We start from the raw sequence: 15,062 nt of genomic DNA, 5'->3' as shown, positions 1-15,062 counted from the left end.
TCAAACTGTTTTGACTTGTTTTAGTTTTAGTAGCTTCAACAGCCAGTGTTTGGGGAGGCTGAACTGCCTAGTTCAAACTTGGGGCCTCCAGCAGCAGTGTTTACTTTGAGTGCGTGGGAAATTGAACACAGTCCCCTCCAATGAGGAGTGAAGCATGTGGCCTCCTCAGCTTCCTCAAACCTCTTTGGAGCCACAGCCTGGCAGAAACTTTCTGGGGGGGGGGGGGTCCCTTCCTAACATGGTTTCTGGCCAAATGGTTGGATTCTTCCTGAGCAGTTAAGTGAGCCCCATCAGCATAGATGGGTGGTCTTACAAGTTCTGACCACAACACACAGAGAGGTACATTCATCTTAACATGCATGAGAAGGGATTTAGAACACAGCTCGTAAGCAGAAAACACTGGCCTCACGTTTCCTCATGTTTAAAGATAGTCAAGCAAGATGCTTTCACACATCTTTTTTCACATTTCTTTCTGGCAGCTTTCCTGCGCTGAAAAGTTGTGGGTTTGTTTTTGTTGTTATTTGCCCCCTGCTCTACGGCTTTTTTGAACCTTGCTGCTGTTTTACTGCATAGTCTTCAAAAAGTTTTTTTTTCACACCAGAGTTTCTATGCATTTAGATCTGTTGCCCAATAATTTCCTGACTTTTATGAAGGTAGAGAAATGCAGCCATGTGTCTTTAACAGCTTACGATATGTGTTACAGATAGATCAAGGTGAGCTTGTAAAGGCCACTGTTAATATAACTTGCTTAAAATGCTCAAAACATGCATAGTTTGTGTTCTGAAATTTTTTTTTTTGGTGAATACTTCTTATGTTCCATTTCATTTGCAAAACTGTCAGCAATAAACAGCGTGGCCACAACAGCTTGTTTTAGCACTGATTTGGGTATTGGAAGAAGTAGGGGGCCACATGGACCAGGGTGGTGTGGAGAGGTCAGGGAACCACTTTCAAGATTCTGGTCTTTCTGAGTCATGCGGTATCCAGGGACTTGAACTCATGCGCTAAGCTTAGCGGCAAGCCCCTTCACCCATTAGCCATATTGTCAGCCCAAGGTGGGCAAATTTTAAGAATCCAACGTGAATATTGCACTGAATTTTGTTCAAAATGTTTTTTTCCCATAATTATAGTGTGTAAAACATCAGCTCCCGAACTGAACCCTTTTGCTCAGTCCATTTCAGACTTCCCACTGCTCAGTGGCTCCTATTTAACATGCTGCAGGTAGGAAGGAGCATGTTACATGTAAACATCCTAAATCATACTAGCCGGAAACTGTTGAGCACTTAGTATGTTTTCAGCTTTGAGTTCAGTGTGTCCCTTTAAATAAACTGCAAAAGGCTGCAGAGGATTAAGCTAAGGCCTGAAGAGGTTATATGTGGTATCGATGATCAAAACATGTAATGAGTTAGAGACAGAGTTTTTATTGGCTTTAAATATATATACACACACATATATATATATATATAATAGTTTGTCATTGCCATCTCCAACTTCCAGACCTCCCTCACCTCATTCCTCACCCAACATTATGTTCCTATGTCCTTGTTTTCTCTTCCTCCCTCCCTCTGTCAGCCTCTAAGGGGGACTTCTGAGGGCAGGCCCACACAGCCCTTGATGCTCTCTCTACAGCAGAAGTGCTGGGCACACAGTCCAGGAGAGCCTTCTCCTGCAGGACACTGAGACATAAAACACACATGCCGCCCTCCCGCTCCCTGCTTTGCCCTATGTATTTTAATGGCTAGTAGGCATGGAAAGACGGATGAGGCAACATAAGTGACACTGAGAGATTAAACAAGGCTGTGAAGCATCAAGAAAAAGCCAGAGGGACAAATCCACAGCCCCAGAGGACAGGGTTTCAACTGGAGGCAGCGGAGGCAGTCAGTGGGAGGGAAGGAAAGACCTGACTCTGCCCCGAGAGGTCTCCAGCAACCTTCCCTTAAAGGAAAAGGTGTCCACTAGCCCCTCACCGTGCCCTCATAACAGTGGTTTGGCCATCCTCGGGAGAGCTAAGAATTGCTGTTGTCCCAGCTCTGAGTCCTCACTAGTAGTCTCAAGCCCCCAGGCTTACTTTAGTTTGTTCTGGCTCACGAGCTGTGTCACCACAGATCCATTGAGATAGAAACCCATAGAGAGGACACACAGGATTTTTTTTTCCCCTCCCACATCTAAGCTGGTATTAAAGTTTGCATTAGGAAAAAAAAAATAAGCTTTGAAACTAGCCTTCTGTGTAGTGTTGTATGTTTTCAGCCCGTTTACCAACTAAATTAATGTGTTTTTAATGGTTTGAAAGGGGCTGTGGGAATATTCCCCACTGCGCTGGTAACTGGTATTTAAAAATATCCAGTAGGCGGAAGTGAAGGGGTAAGGGTTAGTATTTGGAGACTTCAGTGGTGTTTTAAAAACTGTTCCTTCCAAGAGTAAATTAATAAAAAAAGGAAAAAAATAAAAAATAAATAAATAAAAATAAAATAAAATAAAAAATAAATAAATAAAAATAAAAACTGTTCCTTCCAAAGCTTTGAGGAACCCTGCATTCTTATATCTGTTACTTCTTTCCATCTCTTTTTTCTATTTCCTAGAGTTGAGTCAGCAAGAGAAAAATATTCAAATTCGACTTGTCATACAGGGGGAAAGAATCTGACTCTGCCGTGGTGGGTGGAGGGGGAGAAAGCAACTTTTTGTCAGTCTTTTGTATCTCAGCAGCTGGATTCATTGCTACCATGGCAACAGACCACATGATGAGGTGTATTAGATTGCTGTGTTGAGCACAAGGGGGGGGAAGAATGAACACAGCTTTTGATTGAAGTTAAAGGTTACTTTGGAGTTTCTGCTGTGGAAGTGTGTACGGTCCGGTTCCGTAGCATTCAGCAGAGGTAGCACTTTTGCAGAAGAATTAAGGGCAATGTGGGAGCATCCAACTACAAACCCAGGTAAGGGACAATCAGAACTTCGGATCTGAACTCTCTTACCTCTGAGGCAGCAGCAACTTGCCGGGTGGAATTTCACTGTTGGCTTCACTCCCACCCCACCCCCCACCCCCCACCCCCATCCCCACATGGGCACAGGGAATTTTTCTGTTGTCCCCTTCCCAAGTTTTCCACCTTGGTTTCAACCTGTTCCCACGTTCTAATGCATTGTGAACTTGTAGAGTTCTGTGTCCCTCCCTCCCTCCCTTCCTTCTTCCCTCCCTCTCCCTCTCCTTCTCTCTCTCTCTCTCTCTCTCTCTCTCTCTCTCTCTCTCTCTCTCTCTCTCTCTCTCTCTGTGTGTGTGTGTGTGTAAGAAAGAAACACAGAAAAGGAAGCAGAAAGAGCGTTGTCTTCAGATCAGTGTGTGACTGAGCTAAGCATTTCCTTGTTTGTCCTTTGCAAACCCTCTCCTTTCCTCAGAGGCGTTGGTCTAAAGCTACTTGTCTCCTGCTAAGTTAAGCAGGAAGACCAGTTTCCCTAGCGTGAACTCACAGTGTGCAGGCTTTTCTTCCCTCTTGCATCACCCTGACTTCCAGCCCCATCCAGCATTAGAGTTCTGTTTTACCCTTAGTTTTTACCTTACGGTCAATGTATTAGCATTCTTTTTCTTTTACGTATTGCAACTGTATGTGTGCTATGAGAGGAATTAAAAACAGAAGTAAATACAATATGGGTGAGTGCAAAATGAACTCTTTTGCTTAGAGTTAGCTGCTAGAACTGAATGTAAACAATGCAATGTGGTTTGGTGCACCCTGGAATCCCAGAGCACAGAAGCCTCCTACTGATTGGCTCACACGCCACTCTGGCAGCTTGCATGAGGGGGAGGCTTTGAGATGCTCCAAGCAAGCCCAGGAACAAGGGAAAATGTCCTTATTGATAGCTTGCTCTGGTTCCTTGTTCACAGATTGTACTAACGTTTCATGTTTCATTCCTTGAATAGAATCTCTTTTAACTTTTAGCCAAGGGCAAACCATACAACTTCTCTTGTTTGTTCAAAGTTGTCTTGGCAGCTTGCAAAGACAAAAATCTGACTAAATAATTGCAAAGTTTACTGATATTATAGCCTATTTTCCGACTATTAAGGGCAATTTTTGAAAAACACTTTCTTGGTAAGATAAAATCAATTATCTGTCAGTGATTGACATTCAGGACAAAAACCAACATTATTCCAAGCCATGTAGTATGCTTTCTTCAAAAAGAGAAACTTGGGTTTTGTTAGATTCACTTATGCTCTGTTTTTATTGTTGTTTCCTTAGTTTACAGTTTTAATGTTTCCAAACTAACTCCCAAATTTCACCTAGGCATTACAATCACTATTCTGAACACACTTAGCCATGCTTTTGTTAAGAGGGGACTGTTTTCCATGATAACAAATACCAAAGCATCATAATCACAATTCACATTTGTAAAAGAGTAATGCTCCTCTCAGCTTCGCTGTGTTATTTATAAGACAGAACAATTTTTCAGCATGTCCTTCAAGATGTGAACTATTTCACAGCCGTGGGCTGTTGTTACTAAAGAACAGGAAGTTTACCCCAAATCAGTGAAAAATCAGACCTCAAAAAATATTTTAAAATGTGAAATTCTCAAAGCTGCCAGCACCTTAGGGCTAAAAAAAGAATGACCTATAATAAAAAAAAAGAATGATTTGTATGTATTGAAAGAAAAAAAGAGGGTGAAAGGGTTTATATCAGCTTGCAGTTTGCAGTTCATCATGAACGGAAGTCACAGCAGAAACTCAAGGCTGAACACTGGTGATGGGAACTGCAGCAGAGCCCATGGAGGAATGCCATTTACTGCCTTGCTCAACCTGCTTTCTTATATGGCCCAGGACTGTGGATGGCTTGTCCACGGTAGCACCCACAGATGAGTGGGCCCTATCACATCAACCATAATCGAGAAAATGTCCTACGGATTTGCCTACAGGTCAATATTATGGAGGCAATTTTTTTTCAATTAAGATTTCTTCTCCCCAGTTACATGTAAGTTGATAAAAAAAAAAAAAAAGTACAGTGTATTTTAAAGAAAAGCACTGAGTTGTATAGATAAGATAGAATTGGGAAAAAAAACATTCTCGCTTAACTATTCCAAGTTTAAAAGGTCATTCTTTTAGGGAGCAGGGGCCAGTCCAAAACAGGGCTTCTCTGTGTGCCTCTGGCTGCCTTGAACCTGCTTTATGGACTAGGCTGGCCTTGAACTCAGAGATCCACATGCCTCTGCCTCAGGAATGTTGGGATTAAAGGCACATGCCACCACTACCTGGCTCAACATATAATGCGTTCTAGTAGTTTATATAACATAAACATACATACACACACACACACACACACACACACACACACACACACACACACCTTTAGTTAAATGATCTCAGCCCTGTTGTAAGCTAACACTTAGCAAGAAGTGTGCACAGAAAACAAAAATCTATATCCAAATGTCAGTTTGTCATATCACCTGACACCAGACCATACGTAAGCATCCATCTCTGCAGCCATTGTCACAGAATGGTCAGAAGATAGAAGCTTTCGTTTAAGTGGCCAGCAAGATGGCTGAGAGGGTAAAGGCATTTGACATATAAGTGTGCTCACTTGAATTTGAAGGGAATAATCAACCCCACAAACTTGTCCTCTGATCTCCATACTTGTCATGGCATTGGTCCTTGCACACACACACACACACACACACACACACACACACACACACACACATGCACGCATGCACACACACATAAATAACAACTAAATTTTAAGACTGTTTTTAAAAAAAACCAGCTTCCTCTATAGAGCCACTTGGTGCCCACATTCTCAATATGCAGAATGATTTCTTGGGGCACTCACTGCATTGCACTGAGTATTGTCATCTGCCTGTGTCCATCTTGGGCATCCTGTTTATGTGAGTGAGTGGTAGTGTGTTCTAAATTGTGTCTCTAGTGTCTGGTCCCTCATAGATGCTCAAATGGCCTTTCCCTCTATGAAGGATTTATAACCAACAGACCCATGCTGGAAAATCAGAGACTCATATAGAATCTTCTAGAACACCAATGACTGTTCTGAGCACCAAGGCAATACTCTTAAGGTAGTTGACAATTATCTAGTGAATGAGGATTCACTATCAGCTCTTATACCATTATCAAGGGCTATTTTTTAACAATACTTTATTAAAATGTTTTTTGATGGAGTAATTACATAAAAATGGTAATTTTATGTGAAAATTTGGACTTTCAACTCTTTTTAATGGTTCTTAAGCTTTTCAAATGAAAAAGAAAGTACTGATGTCATGGTCATAATGCTGGTGAGGACAACATTGGGAATAGTGACTAATTTGGGAAGTGGGAAATATGTCTCTACATCTCATAAAAGGAGCAACTCTTTCTAGAAAGAAAATAGAAATCTCTAATGCATTGTATGATTCTCAAGAATGAATTTCAAAATTTAATTAATTCCATTAATAGCATTTATAAATCACTAATAACTGGTGTGTTTTGTTGTGTTTTTAAAGGGATGTATTACAGGATGATGCTGGTTTTGTTATATAAACACTAGAGGCTTTCATAAAAAATGACTGAGCTCTTCAGATATTGGACAATCAATATATTATAAGAAAGAATAAACTTATTTCTAGGAAAAAGTCACTTGTTACACCTTTAGTGTATAAAGAACATTCACAAGGTTTCATTTTCATAATAATTTCAGAGTCACATTGTAATTCCTGACTCTAGTATAAGTGCAATGAAATGTTCACAATCTATGCACCTTTAACATTTCAATTATCTTTCCTTTTAAACTTTTAGTTCTTAACAGTATTTTACGTCTGAAACCTCTTGGTTTTGGATTATTTGAGGAAAGATTATACTCAAGAAAAATTCCCACCCCTCTGCCTATTTCACACATGAGAGACAATGCTAAATGGATTCGCAATTCCGGTAGTCAGTGAGGATCCATGAAAGTAGCAGAAAATACAGAATGGGGATTAGAAGAGACTGACCTCAGTGCCAGGAGCATTACAAGAGTGATGACATTACTTCTGGGAAACGTTTTAAGAAAAATGAAAAGACAAAGGACAAGCTAGGAACAGCGCTCATGAGACCAAGAGAAGAGAATGGCGTTCAGGTGTGGTGCCGTGTGCCTGCAACCCCAGCACTTAATGATCTGAAGCAGGACCATTATAAGCTTAACAAGTCTCTGTCTCAAGAAACAGGGAAGGGAGAGCGGGGGAGGGAAGAAGAAAAGGAACTAAGAAAGAATAAGTGAGGGGGAAGAGAAAAGGGTAAGGTGGGAAGAGAAGGGAGGACGCATATGGGAAGAGATTTATGATGTGGACTCAAAACAAGGAACAATAAATGAAAGAAACTTGCTGATTATTTTTTCAAACAGCTACAATGTAAACCAATGGAAGAACTCATAAAAGCATGTAGGTAGGTCATCAGCATCACCACCACCACTGTCACCACCATTGTCACCCCCACCACCACCACAATAACCATACACAGACAACTTGGCATCAGGCATTCGCCATGTGCTACTTAATTCTTACCACGACCTAGGATGCAAACATGGTGCTGACTTCTTAATGAGGGGAGTCCCAGTAATTGCAGGTCTAGGATGTGGGATCAGGGTCAGCTCACCCACCATGCTGGGTCTCCACCTTCCTGCCCAAACTAATTTACCATGAGTGCCCTGAAGCCATGTGCACATGAAGATTTAAATGGCAGCCACATGGACAGGAGGCCATACCAAAAGGGCAAAAGGAATCACCCAGTCAAAGGTACCATCCAAAACAAAGATGAGAATAGTTGGGAGTCTAGCAGACTTTGTCGAGAGAAGACCTGAGAAGGGTCTTTATCAGTTGTGTGTCTTTCCAATAAGCTGTGTAGGAAACATCTGACTTGGATTTTTGTTTTGTTTTGTGTTTTTGTTTTTTTTCTCCTTTATTAATTTATTCTTGTTACATCTCAATGGTTATCCCATCCCTTGTATCCTCCCATTCTTCCCTCCCTCCCATTTTCCCCTTATTACCCTCCACTATGACTGTTCCTGAGGGGGATTACCTCCCCCTGTATATGTTCATAGGGTATCAAGTCTTTTCTTGGTAACCTGCTGTCCTTCCTCTGAGTGCCACCAGGTCTCCCCCTTCAGGGGACATGGTCAAAGGTGAGGCACCAGAGTATGTGAGAAAGTCATATCCCACTCTCCACTCTACTGTGGAGAGTGTTCTGTTTATTGGTTAGATCTGCATAAGGCACTTCAGCAAGATCATTATGGTCAAAAAATCCTGAGCATATCTTATAATATACAAGCTTTCTTAACAAGAATAGCCACAGCCATTCTGTTAGAAGGAAATTCTAGTACATCAGTATATTCTTCAACTATGTGGCCCATCACACATCTGTGTCTGTCATGTAAATGAGATGAGATCTTTATGAATTTTTGTCATTAAAACCTTTATCCTTTTATTTTTACAAAAGTGATTGTTTTCGTTTCATAGGCATGTTCCCCTTACAAACTGAAGGAACTTCTTTCTGTTGACGTTCTGTCAATCAACTTGACAGACACAGTTAAGTCCCTACCTCAAATAATATGCTTCATTGAAATAATCCATAAAGACACCTGCAGGAATCTGACCTTCTGACAGGGACCGTGTGTTGCTCGTGGGAGTAATGAGAGAAAATAAAACCTCTCTCATACTTGGGATTTGAAGAATACATCACTTTGTTCATTGCCATCTTGCTAGGAACTAAATGCTCTAATATTTTCATAACCTAAGGGAGCAATTGAGAGGTTAGAATAGCAAGCCAGAGGCTGGCCAAAACCTAATCCCAAACCACTAGGTAGGGAGTAGTCACCAAGGTCAAGTGAGTGACTCCAGGCAGAACTCAATTAGACCCAAGTACAAACTTGGACTTGCTCTCTTTCCTCATGACGCACATCTCTGGGTGTGGGTAGACAATCAGCCTCTGTACCAGAGTCCCATGGACAGTTAGTTGGCTTGAAATTGAGCTGAAACATACATGCTGACCAGTGCAGAATTAAAGATAGGGAAACAGGGAAACATGGAGACACAGGCCAGGCAAGGACAACACCTTCCTTGTACTCAGTTCCCAGGGAAGGCGCTGCTGCTGGGGGCTGTGCTTGAAGAATAAGCCACATGTGGAGGCAAAGGAGATTTGAGGACACTGTAAGCTCTAGAGAGCACAAATTGGGGGAGGGGCATCTAGAAGTATACAGAAGAATGCAGAATAGGAGGTAAGCAAAGGCCTAAGTCTGAACAATCTTCATACCTCCGTCTATAACTCCTCTGCAAGAAGACTGCAATGTGCTGACTAATGACGTCACTGGGCAAATGTGCTGGCTGACTTCTACAGAAAAATGGCAAGGAAAGGGGATTAGGAGATCATTCTGACTTCTTACCCCTCAATTGCTGAGGAAAGACACCCAAGGGGAACAGGAGAGGAGATCATCTCTAGAAGCCTGTCCACTCTTCGAGCATTTCAGATGGATGCTTCTCTGTGACCAAGTGGCCATTTTTCTTTTATGTTGCTTTATCTACTCAGGAAGTTGTAATGTGTACACATCTGAAAGTATCTCTGCAAATGTGTTTGTGTGTGTGTGTATGTGTGCACAGGTGTATGGAGACCAGAGGCCAGCCTTTGGTACTGTTCTCTGGTACTGTGTCCTAATTAATACTAACTGTCACTTTGACAAAGCCTAAAATCATCACCTAAAAGAATATGTACTAGATAATTATCTTCATCAGGTTGGCCTGTGAGTGTGTCTGTAAAGAATTGTCTTAATTACTAATTAATGCAGGAAGGCCTAGCCCAGTGTGGGTGATACGATTTCCTAGGCAGATGGTCTGAGAGGTTTAAGAAAGCTGGCTAAGTGTGAACACAGAGTAAGCCATCGAGCAGTGTTCCTCCATCATTTCTGCTTATGATACCTGCTTGAATTCCTGCCCTGGCTTCCTTCCCTTAAAGTGCTTTTGGTCAGAATGTTGTATTGAAGGAATAGAGATAAAACTAAAATATGCTATTTCTGGTTTGGTTTAGTTTGGTTTGGTTTGGTTTGGTTTGGTTTGGTTTGGCTTGGCTTGGCTTGGCTTCATTTGGTTTGGTTTGGTTTGGTTTGGTTTGGTTTGGTTTGGTTTGGTTTGGTTTGGTTTGGTTTGGCTTGGCTTGGCTTGGCTTGGCTTGGTTTGGTTTGGTTTGGTTTGGTTTGGTTTGGCTTGGCTTGGCTTGGCTTGGCTTGGCTTGGCTTGGCTTGGCTTGGCTTGGTTTGGTTTGGGTTGGTTTGGGTTGGTTTGGGTTGAGTTGGTTTGGGTTGGGTTGGGTTGAGATCTGAACCTTGTTGAGTAAGCTAAGGCAGGCCATTGAGCCCAGGGGTGTACCTGTCTTCTTCGCAGGTCATGATAGGAAGCAGGCACCATCATGCATAGCTTTTTACATGGTTCTAGGTATTGAACTCATGCCGTCACGCTTGCAAGGCAAGCACTGTACCAACAGAGCCTTCACCAGCTCCCTATGCAGATATTGTCCATACTTTACTGTCCAGACATGTAATGGACTTTTAGCAATAGTAATAACTGACATTTGTATGGTGATTCACAGTTCATAAAGTATCTTTATTCCATTATAGCTGAATCTCCTATAATTATAGAAAGAATAAATTACCACCACTTCCTTTTTTAATGTATTTATTCATTTGCTGGTTTTTTTAAAATTTTAATTAAAATAGAATTGCATCACTATTTCCTCCTTTTCTTTTCTCCCTCTTGTTGCTCCCATTCTCAACACTCCCCAAATTCATGGCCTCCTCTTTTTTAACCATTGTTATCACATATACTTAAATTCAAATAAGCATATAAATACAACCTGAGTCTATTCATGTTGTGTGACTGTAAATGTCTCTATGGTTGACCACTAGGTGCCAGATAACTAGCCAGGGCACTCACGCCTGGGTAAGACTAATGCTCCCTCTCTCAACATTTATTCATTACTTTATCTATTTTCTTTTTAAAGATGAAAGAAAACAGCCTGACATAGTGGTGCACGCCTTTAATCACAGCACTTAGGAGGCAAAGGCAGGCAGATCTCTGTGAGTTTGAGGCCAGCCTGGTCTATATAGTGAGTTCCAAGCCAGCCACATCTATATAATGAGACTCCGTCTCAAAAACAAACAAAAAGGATAAAGGAAATCAAGCTCCATGATTTCAGTAATTTAGATAACAAAGCACAGGTTCTAACCTACCCATTTACGTCACTAAGAAGCCTCTCGCCTTTAACAGTTTCACCAAGGATAGCTATCTACTGCTAGAACTTGCTACTCCTAGGCTAGAGCAATGACTAAAGCACTTGCCTTGCAAGCTTGAGATCTTGAATTCAATAAAAAAGAATCCACACAAAAGCCAAGCATGCTTGTAAACTCAGTCCTGAGGAGACAGAGATGGAGACAGGCGTAACTTTGAGTTTGCTAGCCAGGTAGATTGGCCTCCTTAGTGAATTTCCAGGCCAGCAAAAACCCTCTCAAACAAAAAGTGGAAGTCACCTCTGACCACACATGCACACACACACACACACACACACACACACACACACACACACATGCACACACAGACACCATACACACACACTTATATACATGCCACACTCATGGCCAGATGTGCATGCATGCATGACACTGTTATTTACCAATAAATAGCTCTTTCATCTCTTCAGAATCTTTTTTTTCTCTCCTTTATTAATTTATTCTTGTTACATCTTAATGGTTATCCCATCCCTTGTATCCTCCCATTCTTCCCTCCCTCCCATTTTCCCCTTATTACCCTCCCCTATGACTGTTCCTGAGGGGGATTACCTCCCCCTCTATATACTCATAGGGTATCAAGTCTCTTCTTGGTAACCTGCTGTCCTTCCTCTGAGTGCCACCAGGTCTCCCCCTCCAGGGGACATGGTCAAAGGTGAGGCACTAGAGTATGTGAGAAAGTAATATCCTACTCTCCACTCTACCGTGGAGAATGTTCTGTCCATTGTCTAGATCTGGGTAGGGGTTTAAGGTTTACCGCCTGTATTGTCCTTGGCTGGTGCCTTAGTTTGAGTGGGACCCCTGAGCCCAAATCTGCCTATCATAATGTTCTACTTGTAGGCTTCTAGGACCCTCTGGATCCTTCTACTTTGCCATTCTCCCATGCTTCTCTCATCTAGAGTCCCACTAGAATGTCCTCTCCTCTGTCTCAGTTTCCTGGTAAGTGAAGGCTTTCGTGGGACATGCCCCTTGGGCTAGTATGCAGATATAAGTGAGTATATACCATTTGAGTCTTTCTGCTTCTGGGTTAACTCACTCATTATGATCATTTCTAGCTCAATCCATTTATCCACAAATTTTGGGAATTCCTTGTTTTTAATAGCTGAATAGCAATCTTGTTCAAGTTAAATCTTCTTAAAGATATTTCCAAGTTACTCTATATACATACAGGTATTTAAAATGGCAGCTGCCTGACCACTGGTGCTCTGTACCCCTCCAAGTTACGATTCTGATATGCACACGTTTCTGGAAAGTTTGCTTATTTTGGAATAGAAAAGAAAAGTCATCAATAACAAATTCTGATATGGCACAGTAATATGAAGGAATGAGAAATTCTAGATGGGTAAACTCAAATGAGCAAAACACGATGATGGGCCAGACATGTTAAACTTACACTAAGTTAATTTTTAAAAATACATTATTATGGCCCCAAACCATTGTGTCATCCATATACATGTAATAATCAATATGTAGCCCAATTTTGCCTATGAAATGCTTACTGTCCTCCTAGATGTATTATCTTTGCATCATATAGCATGTCAATTTCTCACACCTTTTAGCCAACATTGCCCTTGAGTTTAGATGCCTTTTTTTTTTTTTTTTTTTTTTTTTTTTTTTTTTTGCCTCCCTGATCGCTCATAAATCCTCCTACCCTTACTAATTCTCCATGAGAACCAGTTTTTAAAAGCTGGCCAGGAGGGGGGGGCAGGGGGAAAACAGACACGTGACTGTCAGGAACAAGTTGTTCCAATTTGGCTAAACTCAGAAGTTCTCCAACTAGTGTGACTGAATATATATATATATATATATATATATATTGTGTGTGTGTGTGTGTGGTGTGCATGTGTGTGTGTATGCAGTGTGTGCATGTGTGTGTGTGTGTATGTGTGTGTTTCTTTAAAGTGTAAATAAAATTCTCAATTTCAGCATCTATCACTTAGAGTATTTAACATTCTATTAAAACAATGCTTTGAATTTGAATGTTCTCTTCTGATGTAATCCTTTGATTAGGGCAGGCTTGAGCAAGAGAGGAAGACTAAATCAAAGAGAAAACTTATCTTACCAACTTTTGAGTATTTCATACAGTTACAGTTAAGTTATACTACAATTAGAGAGGGCATTAATATAGACAAAATCCTGGAATATAGTATGGACAGCGTGAGCAATACTTGCATATAGATTAGTGTATAATGGGCAAGATAGAATTTATCAATAACGAAGAGATTTATTATGCAGTTATGCAGTTATAATATTAGGAAGATGTAATATTAGTAAGGTGTAAAAAATGACAACTAAGTCACTCATAATTAGGTATAATGAAGCAAGTTTAGGAATTTATAGAGAAAAATAGGAGTTTTCAAACAACTTTATTGTGATATCACTGGTAATAAACTATACTACTTACATTACACAATAAAATTGTTGATATATTGTACACAGCCCAAGCCATCTCTAGAATCAATACACTGAAAACATAAATCGTCCACAATGTCTCCTCGAGCCCACTGGGATTGCCTCCCACGCTCTCCTTCCTGTCCAGGCAAACACAGAGCTGCCCTTAGTCACTACTGCTTGATTGATTTTCTAAAACTGATGTGCGCAACGTTACATAGGGAGTATATTTTTGTCTTGTTTCTTTTATTCAGTACATTCATTTTGTGATACATCCACATTGCTGTATGTATCAAAACATCGTTATTTTTTATTAATTTAATCACTTCTTGTTTGTCCATTCACCTGTTAATTCTACGTCGGGTTGTTTACAGCCTATGACTATGCAAATAAAACTGCTATGGAAATTCGTGTAAACATCTTTCAGCACACTGTTTCCTTCTGAGCAAATATCTACAATTTTTAATGATCTATGAGAGAAAGGGGATTTATGGCATAAAATCCAGGTTACAGTTTACAACATTAACATTTAAGTTACTCCAACATCAAAGAAATGGCACTAGGAACATTTTTTTAAATGTGTAAGTAACAGGCAATGATGGTGAGGAGATTCTTAAAAAGACACCTAGAAATGGACATATCATTAACACCAGGACAACACTGACAGAGGGATGTTGCTGTTCCTGCTCAAGCTGGTCCAGGGCCACAGGCTGTGTGCTGAGCCACTGCTGCGCTGCCTCCCTGTGTGAAGGAGCACACAGGGTGTAAAGACAGCCATGTCTTTCCATAAGGCATGGGGATGGGGGGGAGGGTGTCAGTGGCTTAAAGTACAAGTGCAAATTAACAACAATAGTCTGTAAAATGTATGTCTAATGTACATACATGAGATGATAGGTCCATAACCCAATATAAAGAATTTGTGTAAAATATGTGGGAAAATATTAAAACTTGTAAAATAGGAATGGGATCTAGACAGCAGCTCTCAAGCACATAAAAGGAAAAGTATATGAACTCTGGTAAACTTCACTTTAATCAAAAAAATAATAAGAAGAATGCGCTCCCAGTGGACATCTATCAAAGCATGGCTATTTTTTGATGTGTTGTTGGCTAGTTTTCATTCAATCTTAATAGCAGTAATACACCGTGTTAGAGAGGCCACTCTCTTAGCTTGTTGGTGGGAACAGAACTGACCGCAGTGCAGTAGTTCTGGCAAGTCATGTGGCATATCAGTGTGTAGTAGTGACTTGAAATAATTACAGCCTTTGGTTAACACAATAGTTTTGTTGGCCCCTCCTGAAGAAATAGTCTGAAATGGGCACAAAGACTTATATACAAATGATCTTTTGATAGCATCACGAATAATGATAAAAAAATAGTAAAAGGAAATGTCTCATAATAGGAAAATGTGTA

The 15,062-nt window shown here is 40.7% G+C and overlaps 1 protein-coding gene across 12 annotated transcripts in view; it reads left to right on the top strand.

Annotated features, from left to right (window-relative positions):
* DTNA (dystrobrevin alpha) overlaps positions 1-15,062 on the top strand; it is a 352,112-nt gene that overhangs the window by 183,054 nt on the left and 153,996 nt on the right. The window contains exon 1 of one of the 12 annotated variants that reach the window (XM_084780877.1): positions 2,674-2,927. The exons of the other annotated variants lie outside the window; for them this stretch is intronic. The gene's annotated coding sequence lies outside the window, so the exon portion shown is untranslated. Of the gene's footprint in view, positions 1-2,673; positions 2,928-15,062 lie in introns of those variants that run through there. 12 annotated transcript variants of the gene reach the window in all.

The sequence above is a fragment of the Acomys minous genome (genome assembly GCF_964271855.1).
Source record: "Acomys minous genome assembly, chromosome: 4".
NCBI classification, from domain to species: domain Eukaryota; kingdom Metazoa; phylum Chordata; class Mammalia; order Rodentia; family Muridae; genus Acomys; species Acomys minous.
This window is presented reverse-complemented; position numbering and strand designations above follow the sequence as displayed.